General features: G+C 40.4%; 1 protein-coding gene and 1 long non-coding RNA gene across 2 annotated transcripts in view; one reads left to right on the top strand and one right to left on the bottom strand.

Moving 5' to 3' along the window:
- The window catches only part of FAM241A (family with sequence similarity 241 member A), a 205,047-nt gene that overhangs the window by 149,539 nt on the left and 34,783 nt on the right, over positions 1-20,725 (top strand). The gene's annotated exons all lie outside the window — the stretch shown is intronic.
- LOC116489239 lies at positions 4,714-17,946 on the bottom strand. The gene is made up of 3 exons (XR_004253252.1): positions 17,937-17,946; positions 15,276-15,282; positions 4,714-4,808 (listed from the first exon to the last, which is right to left on the bottom strand). It is a non-coding gene; the product is annotated as an uncharacterized LOC116489239 (long non-coding RNA).

Raw genomic sequence — 20,725 nt, 5'->3', positions numbered from 1 at the left:
TGATACAAAAGCTATGTTTTGTACTGGTTATGGATAAAGAGCTTAACTCCTCTTATTCTTGACTCACTCTGGTGGGACTTCAAATAAATCCTTTCATCTATAATAGGGTGAAAACAGCAAAAGACTACTTGGGACGTATATTTAATATGCAACACAGAATGCATGCAGTTAAAGCTCTGCTAATATGAATTCCAAAACCAAAGTTTCAACTTTTTAAGGTGGGAAGGTAGACAAGGTAGTGTGAGTGAAACCCAACGCACTGGTGATATCTGGAGCAGATAATTCTGCTGAAAGAAAGAGAGAAGCAGCCCAAAGCTAAGGTGGTCATCTAGGGCAGTGCACTGAAATAGAGCAGTCTGAAGAGGAAGGGACCTGTAATCTGCACGGTGTTAATGGTTTGGGTTTGTTTGTTTGTTTTGACGTTTAGAAATTCTCAAGTGTCTCTTCTGTTTTTTGTTTTTGTGTTGTTCCCCTTTTAATTGGGAAAAAGTGGCCCAGTTTTTTAAAGGTTGATTTCACTGGAAATTAAGCATCTGAACACTTCCGCAAATCTGACCCAGAAAGATTACCTCCGGTGACATTGCAAGCACACCAAAATAGCAGAGCTATCCCATTGCAGCTTTTGTGAGAAGAGGAGTTCAAACTTGGAGATTGGATTACTAATTTTTTATGAAAATGTGCAAAATGATCTGACCTTTTTTATGAAACTTTTTGATAAGGATGATTTTATTAGTTTTAAGTTTAAGGTAATTTGGTTGAGTGTGTTTGGTGAGATAAGATTTTAAAATTTTCATGCCGCATCTCAGATTGCCTACCGAAGTGAAGGGATGAATGATCATTGCTTCGAATAGGGTCATTTGTCCTAAAACAAAAGGACAGATCCTGCCAGTGCAGCCCAAGCTAGACAATAATGCCAACCCTCTGAGTATGATTTGGGCCCTGGTATCAAAAAATGGCCTGCACAAGAGAAAGCCGTGCCTGTGATTTTCAGTAAGAATTTTCTTCAGAGGAGTTAGATGAGCACGTGATGCAGATATCAGTGACTATAATTTCTAATTTCCTGCGAACCAGTTTACTTTTGACCACCAGCAGGATTTCTTTGTTTTTTATTATGTATGTTATTAGCACATAGCTAGATCTCTGTGTAGCCATATCCAGATTCCTAATGAAAAATATTGTCTGGAATCACATAGGTAATCTGGAGACTGGGGTATAGTGAAGGTAGGGGGCAATGTATCAACCTGCGTACATACTGAGAGTATTTGTTACCCATGCAACTGCCACAACTGAGCATATATTGTGTTGCTTTTCTTGGCAGATGTGTGTGAAAACCTGCCTCTATGTGGAGTTTCAGTAAATTAAAGCTTTGGTTGAATTTATTTAGGCCTTTTATCTTTCTCTTTTTTGACTCAGTACCCTGTCTTAACTAAAATTTTAAGTGAATTGTGACTTAATAGAAATAACACAGATCTTTACAGTCTGTGAAATGTGATGCATCACAACCAGTTGCCCTGCTTTTCACATCCTTCTCTAGTCACAACTGATGCTTATCATGTACTGTAATAATTTTTGGTGAGGACTGTCAGATATTCTGACATGGTTCTGTGCAGTCAAACCTATATTATACAGCCACTTAACTGTGGGTAGTAACATATCTCCTAGAACTGCAGGTATGGCCATAAAAGCAGACTCCCTCGTGACCATGAAAACAGTGTGGTGCGAGTATGGGAATTCCTAAAACCAGAATAAAGCTGATTCTGATGCTCTGAGGCCCTCTGATCTCACTGGCCATTTTATCATGAAAAAATAGGATAGGCTCTTACTGTTGTGAGATGTACCATGTCCTTTTAGGGTGCTATCCTGTCTCCATTTCACTGTTCTCCCATGCGTTTCAGTCGAGGTTATTTCTACAAGTGCCTCCTTGCAGATCAGACTGCACCTTGTCCTCATGGTGGCCTAAAGCTGATGCTCGGGACGGGGGAGGGAGAAGGAGTGGAGGAGGGAAGTGATTATTCTCCCCATACTTCCTCCTTCTCTTCCACCCCTCAGAAGCGCAGGAAGTTCATCTTCAAACCATATGGTACCTACAGATATGCTGTGAGTCTTGGGGGAGCGCCAGAGCCCAGCAGTACCCTCCGGGTTTGCTGGGGGGCTCTTCGCCTCGCCTCCTCTCCCCATCTTGCCATGGCACAGTTTCCTTCACAGGTTTCCTTATCGCACTTCTGCCAGCGCGTCTCCTTCCTGGCCTGCAACACCTGTGCTGCATTACAGTGCAGAACACAATACCCGCACTGAGACAGGCAAATTGTATTTCATTCGTCAGCCTCGCTCAGCTCCAGAAACGCCACTGGAATTAATCCACTCTGCAGCCTTTGATAGTCTGTTACTGAGAGGCTGCGTGGAGGTACTGGGGGCACTCCAGGAAGGTCACCTCAAGGACTTTTTATCTAGATTTGAGTGCACCAAGTTACGTTTGAACCGAGCACCAGTAATTGCTTCATTATTGTCATGTGCTGCTCCTCTCTGAGCTATCCATTGGCACCGATATAATCAGAGTCACTTGACACAGAATTGGCGGACACACAATGGTTTGTCTGCTTTGGCATTTGTGATCCACTTTGTTAGTCGGACCTGCTTATAATTTAAAATATATGATTTCCTTCAAAGTGGCATAGTTTCGAAAAGAGCATGTGATGCACTAATAAATTATTCAGTCTTCTGAACAGGCTACATGAAAAGCACATTTTTTTCCCATCTGCATCTGGCTAGGCATTTGCAACTGTTTCTCTTGGATCTGCACTGCAGCACACTTATCCATGATTTTGTGACCTCCAGAAAGGATTAATGCAATATGTTGTGCATGGGGCTGCTAGCGAAGGTCACTTGGAAACGTAGGGTAGTGCGACATGTGGCTGCCCACCCGCTTGGTGCTGCTAGCTGCAGAGAGTCTGTTATTCTGTGTCTCCAAACTGTAGTGAGCTCAGGCATGGCAAACAGCAGGCAGAGGGCCCGGTTTCCTTCTCACCCTGATCCAGTCAAGTGCTACAGTGCTCAGTGCTGCTGGGTTTGCTGGTGTTATTTCTCACTAGACCAGCAATAGGAGAATAGTCTAAACCCAAGATGTTCTCGGAGGAGGGGCATCAGGACGGTGTTAGCCTAAGGGAACTGAAAGCTATTGGCAGCTCAAGACACTTTCGTACTTTGCCTTTTACCTGGGAAAAGGGGTTGTGCGGTCTGACCTGAGATAGGAAGCCTTATGGTGGCTATTTCTTTTATTTAAGGATATTGTTAAATTATTGTTTTCATTGTGTACCAGCTTCCAACATTCACAGGTGTATTTCATCAATCAAACAAGTAGCAGTTGCACATGAAATGAGTACTGAAGTACTTTGCAACAACCCGCAGAAAGCCAAGATGGTCTCTGTACCTTTAAGCATACTGAGTTTCATAGGGGAGTATACTCTGCTGTTAGGCACTAGCTAAACAGTGGTGGTACAGAGTGAAAGTAGAGCTATGAAAAACATTTGATTTTTGTGACAAAAACTGCTCAGTGTGCTAGAAACATAACCACGGACACATTCAGATATAGTCTATCAGGTTTTGAATGCCCTGGGCCTTAATTCTGATGAAAGACTCTTGCATACCACCAAAAAGAGAAATAATCAGTACTGCCTAGGGTCTGGCATCAGTCAGGCTCAAAACTGCTTCTCTGCCAAGGTAAATACATCTTTCATATCTTGGGATAGGCTGGATGTCTAAGGTATTGGTACTGGAAGAAAATAAAAATTGGGCATGTTTAGACTAGGACAAGAAGTCTGAATCCTTCATGACAAGAAAAAGGTGCATATTCTTGCTACCTCTGACAAATCTGAGAAGTCAGAATTCTCAATAAATATATGCACAAAAAAAAAAAAAAAAAAAAAAAAAAAAAAAAAAAAAAGCCAGATTATGTCCTCTGATTAATGTGAGATCTGGTAGAAGAAACAGTGCAGTCAAGATCATACAAGTAACCCCCAGCTAAGACAACTGGTTCCCATACCATGCCTCTGTCCTTCCCAGCACTGCACTGCCAAATGTCTTCCTGCTTCTGCCCCACATCCACAGTACAGAGGGGCTTTGCCAGTCCTTCCCTTATGAGCATCCCAGTTTCAAAGAAACTGTCTAAAAAGGCATAATTCTCTAGCTGCAGCTAGCAGTACTGTCTTTCCCTGTTATGAGGCCTGCCTGTATATAGACTGTTATGCAGGGAGAAAAAAACTTGAGCCACTTGGATATATGTTATCCCAGACTCTTCTGCTGCTCCTCTTGGCTTGCATCCATCCCTGCCCAAAACAGGCCATATCAACAAAAAGCCCCTCACTTAGGCTAGTAGCATGCATTTGTGGTAGAGATAACAATCTCTAGAGATAACAGTCACTACCACAAATCTTTTAGTATGAAGAAGAGGAGACTCAGGAGAGACCTTATTGCTGTCTACATCTACCTTGAAAGGAACTTGTGGAGAGCTGAGAGTTGGCCTCTTCTCACAGATAACTAGTAACAGGACCAGAGGGAATGGCCTCAAGTTGCACCAGGGGAGGTTTAGGTTGGAAATGAGGAGACATTTCTTCTCAGAAAGAGCAGTCAGGCATTGGAACAGGTTACCCAGGGAGGTGGTGGTGTCACCGTCCCTGGGGGTGTTCAAGGAAAGGTTGGATGTGGTGCTTAGGGACATGGTTTAGTGGGTGACATTGGTGGTAGGGGGATGGTTGGACCAAATGATCTTGGTCCAAGATCTTTTCCAATCTTAGTGATTCTGTGATTCTAATCTAGTGAGACTTGGGAGTGAAGAAAACTTGTGAAATCAAGACTGAAAAAAAGGGTCTCATCAGTCAGAAACAGTTACTGCCCCAGTAATTTGGAACACAACTTTTATTAATTTGATGACCTCTTCTGAGCAATGAAGCTTGCATTGTCCATATTGTATAACTCAACCCTTGACTGCGTGTCAGCAGATAGCCAGAGGATGATATTTCACAGCTCTCCAGTAGCTAGGCTGACCTTCTGCGAGGCTCTTAACCTTGAGCTAATAGGTATTGTCCTTCAAGGGGTAAAACATTTAACTGCAGCTGTTTACTATTTACACAAAGGGACTGGCATGTGAGCTTTCCCATCATGCAGTTTTGCCCATGTGAACCTTGTTCAAAAAGAAAATAGAAAAAAAGTTCAGATTTTATTACATTTGCAACTTACTGGCAGACTGTCCTCAGCTGTCGCTCACAAGCTCTTTCTTGAGCTTTGGTCATTGTCAGAGACAATATTAATTATTTCAGTCATTTGCTTTTCCATTTATTGTTCAACACCAAACCATGAAAAATGGACACTGACGTAATGATTGATCATGAAGCTGGGGGTTGAAAGTGAAGGCTAGAACTGTTGGGCTGTATATGAAAAGGGCTTGGTTTTTTTCCCTTTTTTTCAGATGATAATATATTGTTTGTGAATGGGTTATTTATTAGAGCCATGTGTAGCCTAAAAGGTTTGTAAAGATGATTACTAAAGCATATCCATATGTGGAATGTGTGTGCATATTTGTAAACTTGGCAATTTGTCCAGATTTTTTTTTAAGGTTTGTAGAAAAAGGGTCTCTGAAATTGTGTAGGGTTATTCTTTTTCTTAATACTAGGCAATATATTTTCAAAGCCATTGTGCTTTGCATAGCTTATGCTTTAGTTCTGACATCAGATGCATATGTACTGTTGTACACTTCGAAAATGATGAATAATCCAAATGTTTGATAGTCTAACATCCATCTTAGCAGAAAACTGCTTCTTTGCCAGCATATCATATTCTCCAAATACTGTATTAGATCAGATGCAGATCTCTTAATGCATCTGTGTTGGAAGGTAACAAAAACTGGGCATGACTAAACTACTGTTGGAGGTCTGAGCTCTTTATGGCAATTAAAGTTAAATCAACTTTTTTTGTTAAACATTTTTGTTAACTTTTTTGTTAAATTTCAGAATCCTGGGGTGACAGCTTTTTCTTAAAAGATTATTTGGCCAGGTCACACTCTCCTGTGAGTTTTGGAAATAGAAACAGCGGTGGCTCAGACAACAAACAAATACTCTTGTTTCCTGCTCTTAACTAATGGGTCTAAATCCAGAGTGTTTGCACTACTGTAAGGCAGAGAAATTAGCACTGGTGGTGCTGAGAATAGGATTTATTCTGTCATATGTTCCAAGACACTACAAATGTTAATGGGAATGGGTTCTGCTGGGGCTGACGGCATTAAATCAGGCTTTTACAAGATCTAAGCATTGTACAAAGAGGAATGCCCTGCAGTGCACCTCAGAGGCAGGCTGGTATCTATTAGTCTCATTTTAAAGGAAATGAGGAAAGCAACACAGACAGGTGCTCCCTAGCAAGTCAGCACAAACATAAAAGGAAATCCATGAACTGATACTGTGGAGAGGAAGCGGGCTGTAAGTCAACATTGACAGTAGTCAAGCAGTGGAGAGAAATTCAAGTCCTAGTGTATTCAGCTAAATTCAGGCCCAGGGCTTGGTTACTACTCCCCAGACTGGAGATGTGCTATTATCTGCAATAATCTCCCCTTGAGGCTGTTCAGAGCTGTGCAAATGCACTAGACTTCTGTCTTTGAGGCATCCCTAACAGCACTGTGCTGTCACTCTGCGAATCACCCCGTGTTGTCCATCTGTTGAACTTTTCTTGTGAATATTTTCCAGTGCGTGCAAAAATGTCAAACAAAAGAAACAGGTAAGAGCTACTTGGCAAAACAGCCTCAGATCTTTCCCATGAGGTTCAGAGTTTATATTTTACGAAATAGGGATGTGATTAAAATGAAGTGCATTGTTAAGTCCTGTCTTATCAAGGCATAACTATTTATTTAAAATATTCATATAAATGAAAACAAGGATCATTTAATTTCATTTTTAAGTTGTCAGAATGCCTCATTGGTTTGGACTAGAATTAAAAAAGATCAGAAAGTTTTACCACAAGCATGCCAAATATACAAAATACTATTATTTTATGGAACTCCCAGAAAGACGGGTTTGCTAGAGAAAAATATCCAGTAAACAGATTAATCCAAAATTCAATGAGAAACTTAAAAGGGATTTGGGATGTCAAACACTAGACGCTATGATTTGCCTCTCATGTTAAAAATAGCACCTCCTTCACATCTTCTTAGGATCAGGCTTATTTCAAACAATTCTAGTTTATAAAGACTGTTCTATGGAAAAATATTTAATATATTAATTTTCCTTTAGGCAGACACTTCAGCTGCGATAATAAACTGTACCTGAATTTTATGAATTAATTAAATTTCCGTCAAAGCTATGGTTTATGCCAATATAGAGTTTCATGTTATTGCCCAATGTGGAAAGAATACTTAGAAACGGGGAAACATTTAATTCCTTAAATATGCAATAAATGTCATTGAAAAAGGTATACGATATCTTCTCAGTGATGACGTTATTTACCTCTAGGTAGCTGTTATCTTGAGAAGTGATTTAGCTATTTTTAATGACTAACATCAGTGAATGGGTACATGGGATAATTATACGTTTTCATAGCTGGAAGTTATGAAAGCGTATAGCCAGGTTCTGATTCTTCAGCTGGGTTGTAACTTTTTGTACCAACAGTTTTATGGAGGATTGTTGTAGGTTTTGTTTTGTTTTGTTTTGTTTGTTTGTTTGTTTGTTTGTTTTTCAGTAATTGTGTGTGTGACTGATTCCAGTTTAAAAGTCTTCAGAGCTGTCTTTTTTTTTTTTTTTTTCATTTTAGTCAAAGATTGGCAATGGTTACAGAGGGTTTAAACCATTACTGAGTGCTTAAAAAATTGTCTCCAGGTATCGGTATGATTATGTTTTCTAGCCTGATATTTAACTCATCCTCTAAGCCATAGCGGCCCTATGATTCTGTGTGTTCACAGTAAGGAAATTAATCCTTACAAATTCATCAAATGTGTAGGTCTTATTTGTAATCCTTGATTCATCCCATTGCTTGGTATCTTTCAATATGGAAAATTTACCATTCTTTTGTTTCTGTCTTAGATTATTCTTTCATTCATCACCATTTGCGTTTATAACTTTTTGCTTTGTGACCATCTAGGACTTCACTAAATTCTTAAAAGGAATTTGGGCTCGTTCCTCCTAATTATTTCATCTTGTCCTTTGTACACTGTGATGTGGATATGCATGAGACATGTTGCTAGCTACTTCACTGTAATACTTGATCAACTGCTCCTCCTCCTGGGCATTTGTGCCTTCTGTCTGAACTTTTATTACTCCCTGTTAAATTACAGCAATCCTATTAATGCCTAACAAATGTCTTTGTTTTCCTGGAGTTGTCACTATATGTTAGTCCTCTCTCCTGGCTACTAGTTATATAGTTCCCAGTCTTTGCCAATTATCTCATATGCAGGCCTGGTTTTACTTCAGTTAGATGAAGCACCAAAAGTTCTCCTGCATTATATCATGATACCTTCCTGTCTCTTTTACACCACATATTGTGTCCCCATTTATATTCTTGGCTAGATGGCCTTGTATGCTGGAAGAGAAGCATAACGAAGAGGGTTACTTTAGAAATGTTTTCACAAATTCTGTCACTCGTGCACCTGGATTTACCATTGTTTTCAGTATGAGCTATAATCATTATATCCATTTCCCCATTACATACCATTCCTCCAACACACATGTATGTTTTATTTTATTTTCTTTATTGACAGTTAAAGGTTCTTGGCATTTGAAAAAGTAGGTGTTGGCATTCTCAGTCCAGTGATTATCAAATACAGATAAATATTCCCCTGCAGATATTTAGGGAGAGTTATGTTCCTCACTGCCTGAGCTGATAGGTTTGCAAATAGAAATTTAATATAATTTAAGGTTTTTAAAGCAAGAATGAGCATTTTCTTCCCTTTTCCCTTTCAAATTATATGTGAGAATGTCTGCTCCATTACAGGTAGCTTTTACATAGGAAAGAACACCGTGTATTTTTCAGGCAGAAATGATATATCATTTGATTGTATCTCTATTAGGGAATGGTATCAGATAAGAAATAGCATTGGGTGGCGTCATAATCTAAGAGTGCCTGCAAAAATGCATTTGGCGCTTCTCAGAAGAATGTGGCATAATTACAGTGTCACTTTGCACTATCTACTGTCTTGCTGGCAGTAAGGAAGTTTGAGGACAAACCACTGCAGAAGTTAAAAATCTTGCCATGTTTTATTTCTGGTGACTGCATTGCGGTTATTTTCTCTGGTTGTTTTTGCAATGGTCTCTGTAGTTAGTGCACACCTTACTCGGCTTGGTATTAATGGCTTAATGTTAGGGCAACTGAAGAGCTGGTGACAAGAGACATTAAGTGAGAGGAAAGGAAGAATCATCCTAAGCCTGTAGGTGTATAGTCACCAACAAGAGGAGGAGAAATGACTGAAAGATTTGATTATACCTTAAAAGAAACGTTTAGATGGAAACAGAAAAGGGTAGGAAGGTTCTCCCCTCCACAAAGCATTTCCATGAGACTGCACCAGTGGTGTGCTTTCCCTCTCCACTGATTGACTCTTGTGGTTTAATCCCAGTAGCCAGACAAGTAACACACAGCCACTTGCTCACTTTCCCTCAGAGGATGGGGAAGACAATTAGAATGGCAAAAGTGCGAGAACACGTGGGTTGAGGTAAGGACAGTTTACTACGTAAAGCAACAACTGAGTGTGAACCCATACGTGGGCTGTACCGCACTGTGCTAGACACCAGTGTGGGCAACACATCATGAGGGGTCTGATTGCTGGAAAGGCTCCGTGTTTTGGTTGCGTATATGCACAGTCCAACTGGACTGAAAAACTATTGTTTACAGAAAAAATGGCTATTAAACTCCTGATATTACTGATGAAAAACAACTCTAAAGTTGTTAACCTTTCCAAAAGTGTTTTTGAAGCAAGGTGAAAACAGAGCTTTATATTGTATCAGGGGAGAACAGCATCATCATCATCTGTCTCAAACAGATAACATCGTTTTCACAAAATTATAGAATAACTTAGTTTGCAGGGACCCCTAGAGTCACCTTATCTGATCCACTGTTCAAAGCAAAGCAGAGTAGCTCAGGTTACTCAGGACGTTGTCCAGTATTTTGTTCCAGCTGAGATTTCTTCTCAAAGCTGTTCTATGTTACATCAATTGGTCTGCTTCTTATGTATTTGTTTTAATCTTGGATAGCTCCATCCGTGTCAGTCAAGTTATACCTCTTCCACGTTGCTTTGAGAAGAAAATAATTTTGAATAATATTGAATAATTTGCTGTAACATTGCACAGTATTCTGAAAGAACCCATGACTAGATGAAACTCACGTCAGGAAACTTTTAATTGTCTTTATGACTTCAGCTGAATGTATTCCAAGCAACAGTTATTTCCCAAGCCCATCTGAGGGAGTCTGCAGCTTTGACTGCCTTAAGTAAGCCAAATTCTTGTCTGTGCTAGATGTGTCTTGTAACCACGTCAAAGAAAATAAAAGGTACAAGCAACACCTGTCAATCAGGAAGAAGAGACAAAAAAGGGGAACAACTTTGGCTATGGATGATCTGCGCTTGCCTCCATGCCATCCCTAGTTTAGTTTAGACCTGTACACAAGCTGCATGATGGTCATATATCTCTCAAGATAAATGATGATCTTTCTAATAGACTGAATCTCTGAAGTCATTTCATAATGCCAAAAACATTACCAGTGTTCAATGTAACATATGGCTACAGTGAATATGTCATCAGCCTTCCTGAGAAGCAAAATGTTATTGACCCTCCTATTTTCTTTCACATTTCTAGCGCTAGTCCAAACATCTCCCCAACTTCCATAGCAATAATTATCAAATCCTAGACAGAGTGAGAGTGTATCAGGCCCAAGCACAGTTCATGTGCTCTGTACAAATGCTTCAGGGAAAACTGGAGAACACCTGCATAACTGTTTTATTACTGAACAGGGCTCTTTGTCTACCTGTCAACCACCCTGCTGGGAATCTCTCATTTTGACACAATAACGAGAGAACCAGTTTTGCAAATGAATGTTCAAATGCTGAAAAAAGCAAGCCTCAACTCATACATTCTGCATGTCACCTTTCTATTTAATGAGGTGTAATTTAGATGCCACTTCAGTGGGGGTTTCACCCCTTGCTTTTTGACTTCCAGTTAAGCGCATCAGTGGGTTGAGGTGTACACACCCTGCAGCTGTGGCAGTCTTCCCTGCTAATAGCATAAAAGGGATTATCCACAAACACATTGTGAAATGATTCCTGCTCTTGGTTGGTTGGTTTTCCTTTTAAAATTCTCACTTGATTCACTTGGTGCTCCCCTGGTTTAACACTGCACTGAAGGCATAAAGCTAGCTCCTCTGGGAAGCTCCCACCACTGCAGCACCATCCCATGTTACATTTGCCTCATTCTCAGGAAGATGGACAACAAAACTGCTTGTCCTTTCTTCAAAGATCGATGATCCCTGCGCATGTGCAGGTGCCTGCCAGGTTGCTCCATCCAAGTCTGTAGGACCTACGGTCTCCTCCAGAAAAATTATCTCACTCTTTCTGTCTGTGGTGCCTTTTATGCCCAGGGCTGGATTACTTGCATATGTGCAGTCCCTGCAACTGTAACTGTCAAAGAAGAGAGCTGTGGGATGCGGGCCCACCTCAGGAGAATTTGGCTCTTCATAATTTCTGACTGCAGCACATATGAAGGTGTTACTGCAGCCAGAGACAAGCTTGTGGACACTATACACAGAGGTGAATGATCCAAGAAGCCCTAGTCTGAGGCTTTGAACAGTGCTTCTGTACTATGGCAGTCCCCAGGATCTTTGAAATCAGGCAGCACCCCTCCCTGAAAGCATCAGTTCCCAGTCAGCATAATGAGTGGAGGAACAGAGCTAAGCAAAATGCAGAGAAGAAATAAATACTGCTAGGCACTAGGTCAGTGTCTGTGCTGCTGAATGAAACAGGTCAAGAAAGACGAGACAGCAACAGCAGCAGCTAGAGTCAGCGGTAGGAGTTCAGACAACAAAGAGGATGAGGAGAGGGTGACAGGGAAGGGGCACTAGCACGTACTGTGCCAGGAAAGGACCAAAAGGTCAGCATGACCAGTATGGAGAAGCTCCAGCCATCCCGGAGACAAAGAAGAGTTTTAGTGGAATAAGGGACGAAGTCCCAGTAGTTTGAGAGCAACAGGCTCTTGGTGACAGAAGCACTTTTCCTGAGAGATTAGTTGATCAATTAGGTAGCTTTACTGCAGCATTTGTACAGACAGATGAAGAACTAGCCCATGGTAAATCAACTGCTGACAGCAACTTTGCCCTTTTAGATGTTTGCAGACATACCTGTGCTTCCACAGTGAAGGGATCTTTGACAGCATTTGGATGAAGCCAGTGACTTTACAATTCACATACTTTCAAAGTCTAAGACCTTTTTTTGTCTTCAAATGCAGGTTTTATTCAGTTTTATTCCTGTCACAAACTTTATTCCTTGTCCTTCCACTGGCGAGGTGGTTGGTATTTGGAAGTCTTTTTTGTCTACATACCTCAGTTTCCACATCTGTAAAATAAGGGTAAAATAACTTGAATATGTGAATATCAACATTTTGGTTGATAACTCTATCAACCAATATGTGGGAGCTCTGAGTTTAGAAGGGAAAATAAATATATTATACTTATATAACTTTTTAAAACTCAAAACCATCTTCTAATGCATTTCCTTTCCATTTGAAATGCATTTTAAGAAGTGCAAGTGCTGCATAGAATTCATTAGATGTGACTTGTCTCTTACCTACCTTGTTTTAGTTTTTACTTTAATTGACTGCAGAACAATTTGAATAAAATCCAGAGAATACCAACCATTTGGTTCATCTGTCTCTGATACTGAACAGCCACATTGGTTTTGCCTTGCCAACTAGGAGATGTGGCTCTTTCTGAAAAACAAGGTTTGCTTATCTGACACTAAAATCTCTGGCTCTAACGCCCAAAATTGAGAAGCACACAAAGTCTGAGAAGCATATGTTCCAAATCAGCTGTCATTAAGAGACCAACCAAGTGCATGGAATAACTTAAACATTCTTCACACATTTCAAACTCATAGACAATTTTTCTTATATTTAAGATTTTCCTTTATACTCGTGTTCAAATGGAAACCTCTCCAAAAGCCATGTACAGTGGTACACAATGAGGAAATAGCACAGGGAGTGATTGGCTGCAAAAAAAATGGAAGATGTATTGTGTAATCATACGCCAGGAGAAGGAGCAGGCAACATGACTTAGTTTCCATTTCAGATAAATAGACAGTGGAGCAATCAAGAAACTGCCAAAGTAAATGAATTCAGCATGGTTGGAACACCAGCACATTGTAGCTTCAGAGAAGGTTTCTGTCACAAGCTACAGCATCAATGGTGAAAGACACAGGTCTTCTGTTTTATTTTTCACTTCCTGAACCACACTCTGCTCTCTGTTATTCTAACTGACATCTGGAGGAGCGCCAGTGAGTTCACTGAAATTAGTCTGGTTTTATATTATTGTAACACAGATCAGATTCCTGCCCACTGTCCTTGAACCCCTGAGATATGCAAAATGTGTGATGGACTCTTTCTCATGGGGATTTATAAACTGATTTAACTGTTCCCGACAGTTTCTTTACCACATTATGAGCTTTAGGGGAAAGGGAAAAAATCTTTTTACTATGAAAAAGTGACAGAAATAAAGAAAAATTAGTTACTCTCCATGGAAATCATAAGAGTTCCCAAGGCCATATCAGAACACATTATTTAAATTCTTTTAGCTTTCATCAGTAATGCAGAACTTCTCTTCCAGCATGTCCAAATCTGCATTTGATCTTGTGATTTAAGATATGTTAAATTAGAGGTTATCATATTCCTTTACTCTGAAATCTGTCACAGAACTTCTTGTAAAAGGCTTTGATTTTGTATAAGCTGAATATAAACATTACAACATGCACACCCCTGACTCACAGCAAATGCTCTATCTTGACAAAATTCAATGGTGATGCGTTGTGTGTGTAAGCAAGGATTTACTGACACACCAGGTCATGCATAGCTTGTGCCAGAAGGACAGTGCTCTCAAACGGCACCGTGATCTAATACCTGACATGCCTTATGTGAAAGCAGGGCACTCCTTCACTAGCTGAAGGTCATAGATTATAATAATTCTTGGCACTTGCAGTCCTGAAGGTGTTTTACTCCATCTAATTAAACTTTGTGGATATGTAGGCTTTTATGCACAGGGAAAGTAAAGTAGAGATTTCCCTGAAGGCATAGACAGAAGAAGAAAGAAGTCACAGGCATAGAATCATAATTCTAATTCGGCTCCTGGGCACCAATCCTTGCTCACACTGCTGGCCATACTTTCTAATATTAAGGGAAGAAGGGAAATTTCATCCAAAAAAAAAAAAGGCAGAATGAGCAATAGATCTATGAATCATACTAAGACATAGCACAATATTTTGAACAACAAAGAGTTTTTTCAAAATTATTGGTAGAAAAAAAAAAAAGTGTAACACCCACTGGTGTTTGAATTTACAGAATTATTACATCCCCAAAATCATCCCTTATTTCTCTTACTAATTCACATTATCTTTCCCAGAGGAAAATTGCAGACATGCCAGCAGCTTTAGCAAATAAGCGAATACTCACCCTGCTATATAGGAGAATGCATAACGCATTTATCTTATACAGTCTTTGTATGTCAATGCATTTATTAAGTTAAAACCCATAATGTTAGTGTTTAGCTTCTACTAACCATGAAGGCAGAAAGGAAACCCAATTCCAACTGCTTCCATTTGTATACTGTAAAAGTTTTTTTTCTTTATGCAAGTTTTATTAATAAATATATACTTCATGAGGTAACATCCAATACTTCAGAAATCACACAGAAGTATCCCCACTGGTAGTTGTGGGAAACTCTCTTTGGCTGGGAGTATCTGTCGTTCTTTGCACCTTGTGATGTGAGAGGTGTTCACAAAAGCTGGTTCCCTTGACTCTCTCCATGCTCATTTAGGTTGCCTGTTACTAGTGTTTGGAGAAGCTGTGGTCATGGCCATTTATGAACAGGACACAACTGAAGGGACACATCTCCTCAGAAAATTCCCTGACATCTGTACTGCTCAAGAAAAAATAAGTTTATCTTCAGACACATATTGGAAGGGTTCTGCAAGCCCAGACTCGGACTCTACCTGCCTGACTTGCACTGCTGATGCTCAGCAAGGCCCGCATGCAGCAGCAGGAGCAATGCCCAAGGACAAGTGTTCTCGGTGTTTGGGATGCAACCTTGCAGTGTTTATTCAAGCAAAATCCCACAGAGCTTGGCTTGAGTGAGAATGTAGGTTAAGGCCTATGTATCCCATTAATCAAAAAAGAGAGGGGCTGTAACCTGCAGGGTACCTGCAGTTGATTTGCTTTAGTTTGCAGTGCATAGAGTCCCCCTTTCTGTTATTCTGTAGGGCAACGTGGTTAACTAGAAATGTTTAAATAATCACTTATATTTTAGCATGTCTCCTCTGCTTTTAAAAGCAAACATACGCACAACTGTTCTGAAGAAGTTCTCTCCATTTCACTGTACACTAGCTTAGAGGAGGTCTTAGCACTTCATAAATATTATCAACTTTTCAAACTATGCTTTGCACTCTTAAAACACTGCACGAGCGTTGTCTGGTGACATATGAAAAATACGCAGAGACCAATGTTCAGTAAAGTGCATTACACATGGCTTTTTACTCTTATTCAGTGGCTATAATTTCCATTCTTCCTGAGATAAGGAACAGGGAGAGCAGTCTGCTACCATCTCTGTGGTATTCTGTGGCTACCATCTTGATTTTTTATGTCAAACTGGAGAAGTCAGGAAGGTCATTGCTAATAAAAGCAACCATTATGGACAAAATGAATCATATCAAAGAATTCCTGTTTCAAGAAAACAGAACATTCTCTCACTGTCTTGTATTTCGTCCTGTGTTTTAAAACCGTGCAATACATGGGAATAACTTTTCTTAATAGGCTACATTTGCTTTTGATAAATGGAATGCAGTGAAAACGATAGTATGGAAAGTTGAGAAGTTTTTTTCCTCAAAGCACTAGCTAGAAAAGATTTCATGTAAGAGTGTGGAAGACATTTGCAGGAGTTGAATAAACAGACTCAGTTATTTATACTGAAAAATTCCAAAGATTAGGCTTCTGCTTTTTAATGTCTAAGTCCTAAAAGGTATATGATATATGTGTTCGGTTTGTTCTTTTCACATTTCCCTTTAAGTGCAGAGACTATTGATAGCCATTTAGAAGGCACCTAGGACTTGAGTGCCATGTGTTTTAGCAAAGCTAATGAGACAGAGATTTTAGATATAAGGAGCAGTGTTTAGAACGACCTCATGAAATTGCTGGTTTCTATGCATTGCCAGGAATCATCCCAGGACAAGGGGGAAGCAGGGCTGTGATATCACGGGGAAGCTTTAGGAGTCTGCTCACCAGAGCACGCACATTGTGCTGCTTCCCTGAATTTTTGCCAGGTGTGGTCTACTGTAGATGTGTGGAGGGGGATTCACCCCTGGTCAGCAGCCATATTCCTGCGGGGATTGCAAAGCTGGCCAGTTCTTAAGTTGAATTTGTGGCCAGAGCCAGAAGAGTCTCTTTCCTAGCCCAGCTAAGGGCCTCTGTCTGGCAGTAGTGGGCCTTACAGAAACAGGGTTAAATCCCAGCCTACTTCAAAAGCAGAATCTGCACAGTTACGCTCTCTATATTTACCCCTCATGGGCACAAATATTGTTACACAATATTCTTACACCCTGAGTACAGCAGTGCTGTGGGACAGCCTGCAGAGTAACGACTTGGTATTAGCCTAGTGGAAGCCTTACAGGAGAGAGCTGTAGCCAGTGCCTCCACACCAACATCAGCGGGAGTTAGGCTGGCAGCTGAGTCAGCACTAATCTAGTCTCTGGAAGCTGACCACTCCTGAACGCAAACTGTTAGTGCCAAGGAGCTCTGTAGTTGACTGGCACTTCAGCCAGCCCTACAGACATGGAGTAGCTGTCCTGCCAGGGGTGACATCTGACCTTTGGAGAGAGTAGGGATTGCATGTACATGGAGGCGACAACGAGTTGCTTTTTCCATCCTGTCATATGGGATGGTCGGAATCATATTTATCCTTCTCTGACAGTGGATTCACACATATCTTTTAATCCAGTTTACACCTGCAGTGAGTCATCCTTGCTGATGAGCAAGGCAGAATGCTGTAAAATTATTCAGTACTCCAGAGAAATGTTTAAAATCTAAACCTCCAGGTATAATGAGGACTTTTCCAGCACTCATCTTGTCTCTCAGCCTTTTTCCTTACTTTCTGTGAAGCAGTCTGCTTTTGCATGGCCCTCCAGGCTCTTTGGAAGAGACCTTTTGGAAAGGGTTGCGTTTAACACATGAGTTTCTGGAGATGAGTGCCGAGCATCAGACCTACTGCTGTGATTTGATTGCATTATTCATGGTGGCTGAGGATGCCTAAAGTGCTTCAAGATGTAGTCTTCTGTGTAATTATCTGAATTAGACTACCAAAGTCGTGGCATTGTGGGTGTGATTCAGTGAGGCTTGCCAGAGCCTCTCTCTGCTCTGCAAGGTCAGAGGGATTGATAGGAATTGGTGGATATCAGTGCTTTTCAGGATCAGACTTATGCCCCTCTAGGAATAACTATTGCCCAGTTAGTAATACAACTTTCCCCAAATTAGAATATCTTTGTGCCTTTTTTTTTTTTTTTTTTTTAATCTAAATGACAATGAAAGCCTTGACCTGGGGCAATTGCATGGCATAAGAAGTTGGCAAGAACCGGTGGCCTAGGGCACAAGCTTGGACTATTAACCTCTGACTCCCACTAGTTCCCAAGAAATGCCTGGTGATCAGTGTTGCTTAATTAATTTGTACTGAACTGACAGGAAGATGTGGATCTGTTTTCTCCTAATTGTGTTACTTTATAAATATGTCCTTTAAAAACCTTGCTCATGTTATTCTTTAGACTTTTGACCTCTCATTCATCTTCCTTCTGCCATACAACAGATGGACTTGAATCTAGCATGAATGATGTCAAGTCTTCATCTAGCAGTAGCTCTCACCAGTATTCCTCCTAGCTGCGCTGTCTTGCAAATACCCTATTTCAATCGAAATGAGAAAAATGCCTTTATCCTCATTTCTCTGTGAAATGCAATATATTTGGAAGATAAGCCTAGACCTTCATGTTAATCATAAATCAATTATGTTTATCCTTAACCTAGAAAGCATGAAAATTCCTTCTTTCCTTATTTCAAAATCCAGGAGGATATTCACAGTAATTATACCACTTTTTATATGAATCATAAGCTCATCGTGTAATCATTAGAGCTACAACTGAGTAGTTGTCTATCTTAGAATATTTGAAATGTCCATTTCAACTGCAGTACAGGTTTGGGAATTTATTTATTTTTAATAGCTGAAGTGAATCCCTTTGTTAACCAGATTTCCCCTTTTTATTCCTCATGTAGCCTTTTGAGTTTAGTCAGATTTTACACCTCAGAATTCGGCATGAAGAAGTGAGAAGGGAACTAGGAGGTTAAGCCTGTAAAACACTACCTACACCCGGTACTGTTGGCCATTGATCTGGCAAAAGCACCCTGCAAGATTGCTCCTTACACCTTGAGTCTGTAAATAGATTCTGTCAGTCAAGCTGTCCCCGTTGTTTGTTATTACTATCACTTGCATCATCCTTTGTGTTTATCAGATGGAGACCTCCTCTGTGCTAGGGGGTGTACAAGCATAGTGTAAAGGACCATCCCTGCCCTGAGAACCGACCATCCCTATAGACTAGTCTGACAAAAAGTGGGATGAAAGAAATATCCTTAATCCTGCTATACACATAAGCAGCTGAGATACAGAGGGGAAAAAAAAAAAAAAAAAAAAAAAAAGAGAGAGAGAGAAAAGAAACACTGTCTTGGTCTCTTGGATTTTGAGGGGTTGGTTGGTTGGTTGGTTGGGTTGGTTGTTGTATTTGCAGTGCTGATCCCACCTGGAACACAGTGGTTTCAGTTTACAGGAAAATTGTATAAAATGGCTTAATCTACAACCTGTGGCTTGCACCTTCTATTCTATTCCCATCCATGTCTAAAAGGTGGCTAGGTTCATCATTGCCTCTTAACTCCTATAAAGCATCTTGCCCCATGCAATACCGCAGCTCTGGGGCTGGCTCACATACTGACTAGCAGCGCCAGAAAAATAAATTCACCGCCTCTTGCTTCTCAGTTTAGTTGGCAAGATATCAAATAAAAACACTTCTTTTTGTGAGTGATCACTTTTAATTGTCAATGTCTAGAATTCAAGCACCAGAAATAGCCCGTTATTCTGTGCGTACTATAAAATAGGTGTCAGGGACTCATTACTCCTGTTCGTCTCGGACTCTGTGGAATGTAAGCATGATCTTATGGTCAGGCCCTGCTGCCCTTTCCACATTAAGTACAAAACTGTCAGGGTGAGTGGAAACAGGTGTATGCAGAGAAAGAAAGATAGATATATCTGTAAGAGTTTGATTCGGATTGCTGCAGCCATGGGTGAAATTAAATCTGGCTGAAAAGTGCAAGCAAGTTTCAGGCTCATTTCTGCACCATCCTTCTTAGTGACATAGGCACCAGCAAGGACGCTAGTAAAAGAGCACTTCAAAAAAACTTCCCCACATGGCAATGCCTATTTCAATTGTACATTATCACTTATGATTATCTGAAATATTTTGGCTTTTGTTATCTCCAGCTTTTCAGCTCTGTCCTCAGTCTACATTTTCTCATTTCTGCATTGCTCTCTTAATGGTCAGAAAGCATTTTCTGAAGATCAGGAAGCCCATTTTATACTAGCAAAGGGAAAAGTGGGAATAGCAAATAGTTTGTCATATTCAGTGGTACAATAAATGCTAAAACGTGCCCTTTGATTAAATCGCCTCCTAACAAATGGGAATGACAAAGCAGAATAAATATTCCAAGTAGTACTCCTGTGAAGTATTGAAGAAACTAATTCTGCCCCAAAGATTTCATTTCTTATTTCTTATTTAGCTTTTTAACAATACATAAAATGTACAAGCTCAGTCCACTTATTGTGCTTTTCCATGCAGAAATCAAAACTTTCTAATGAGTAGGCTAAAGGACTTTAATGTAGTCTTCGTCTTTCCTTCACTTCCCAAAAATATGTGACCGAACTCAATCCCAGTCAGTCTGTGTGTAACTTCCAGTGCTGGAGGACAGGCTCCTGAAGTATCCCATCATTTCCCAGGCTCTGTGAGATGCACAGGGAGATAGCTGCTCTGCCCGGCTCAGGCTCACTAAATGTAAAGCACAGCTCTGAGATCATGTACTCTTCTACAGGCTGAGGCTGTTACGGCATCGTGCATAAAAGCAGCTGCTATGGTATGGGATATATAGCGTAATGAAGAACTGAATTATGACAGAGGGGTTTAAATTGCCAGTTAAATAGTCTTTTGTCATCATTTTGATGGGGAAAGGGGGACATCTGGTGGGGGGTCTTCATAAAAATCTAACAAGGGAGTTTCCTACCTGAAGTGGTAAGATACAAATCCCTGTGGAAGTGGCATGTTCTCAGTAGCTGTTACATTCTGCTTTATTTCTAACTAAGGGTGTTGATTAATGGAGGCGTATCAAAATCACACAGCAGAACATCTTGCAGTTATGCATGCTATAAAGTCCTA

The sequence above is a fragment of the Aythya fuligula genome, chromosome 4, assembly GCF_009819795.1.
Source record: "Aythya fuligula isolate bAytFul2 chromosome 4, bAytFul2.pri, whole genome shotgun sequence".
NCBI lineage: Eukaryota > Metazoa > Chordata > Aves > Anseriformes > Anatidae > Aythya > Aythya fuligula.
The sequence above is the reverse complement of the archived record's forward strand: the minus strand, read 5'-3'. Positions and strand labels throughout refer to the sequence as shown.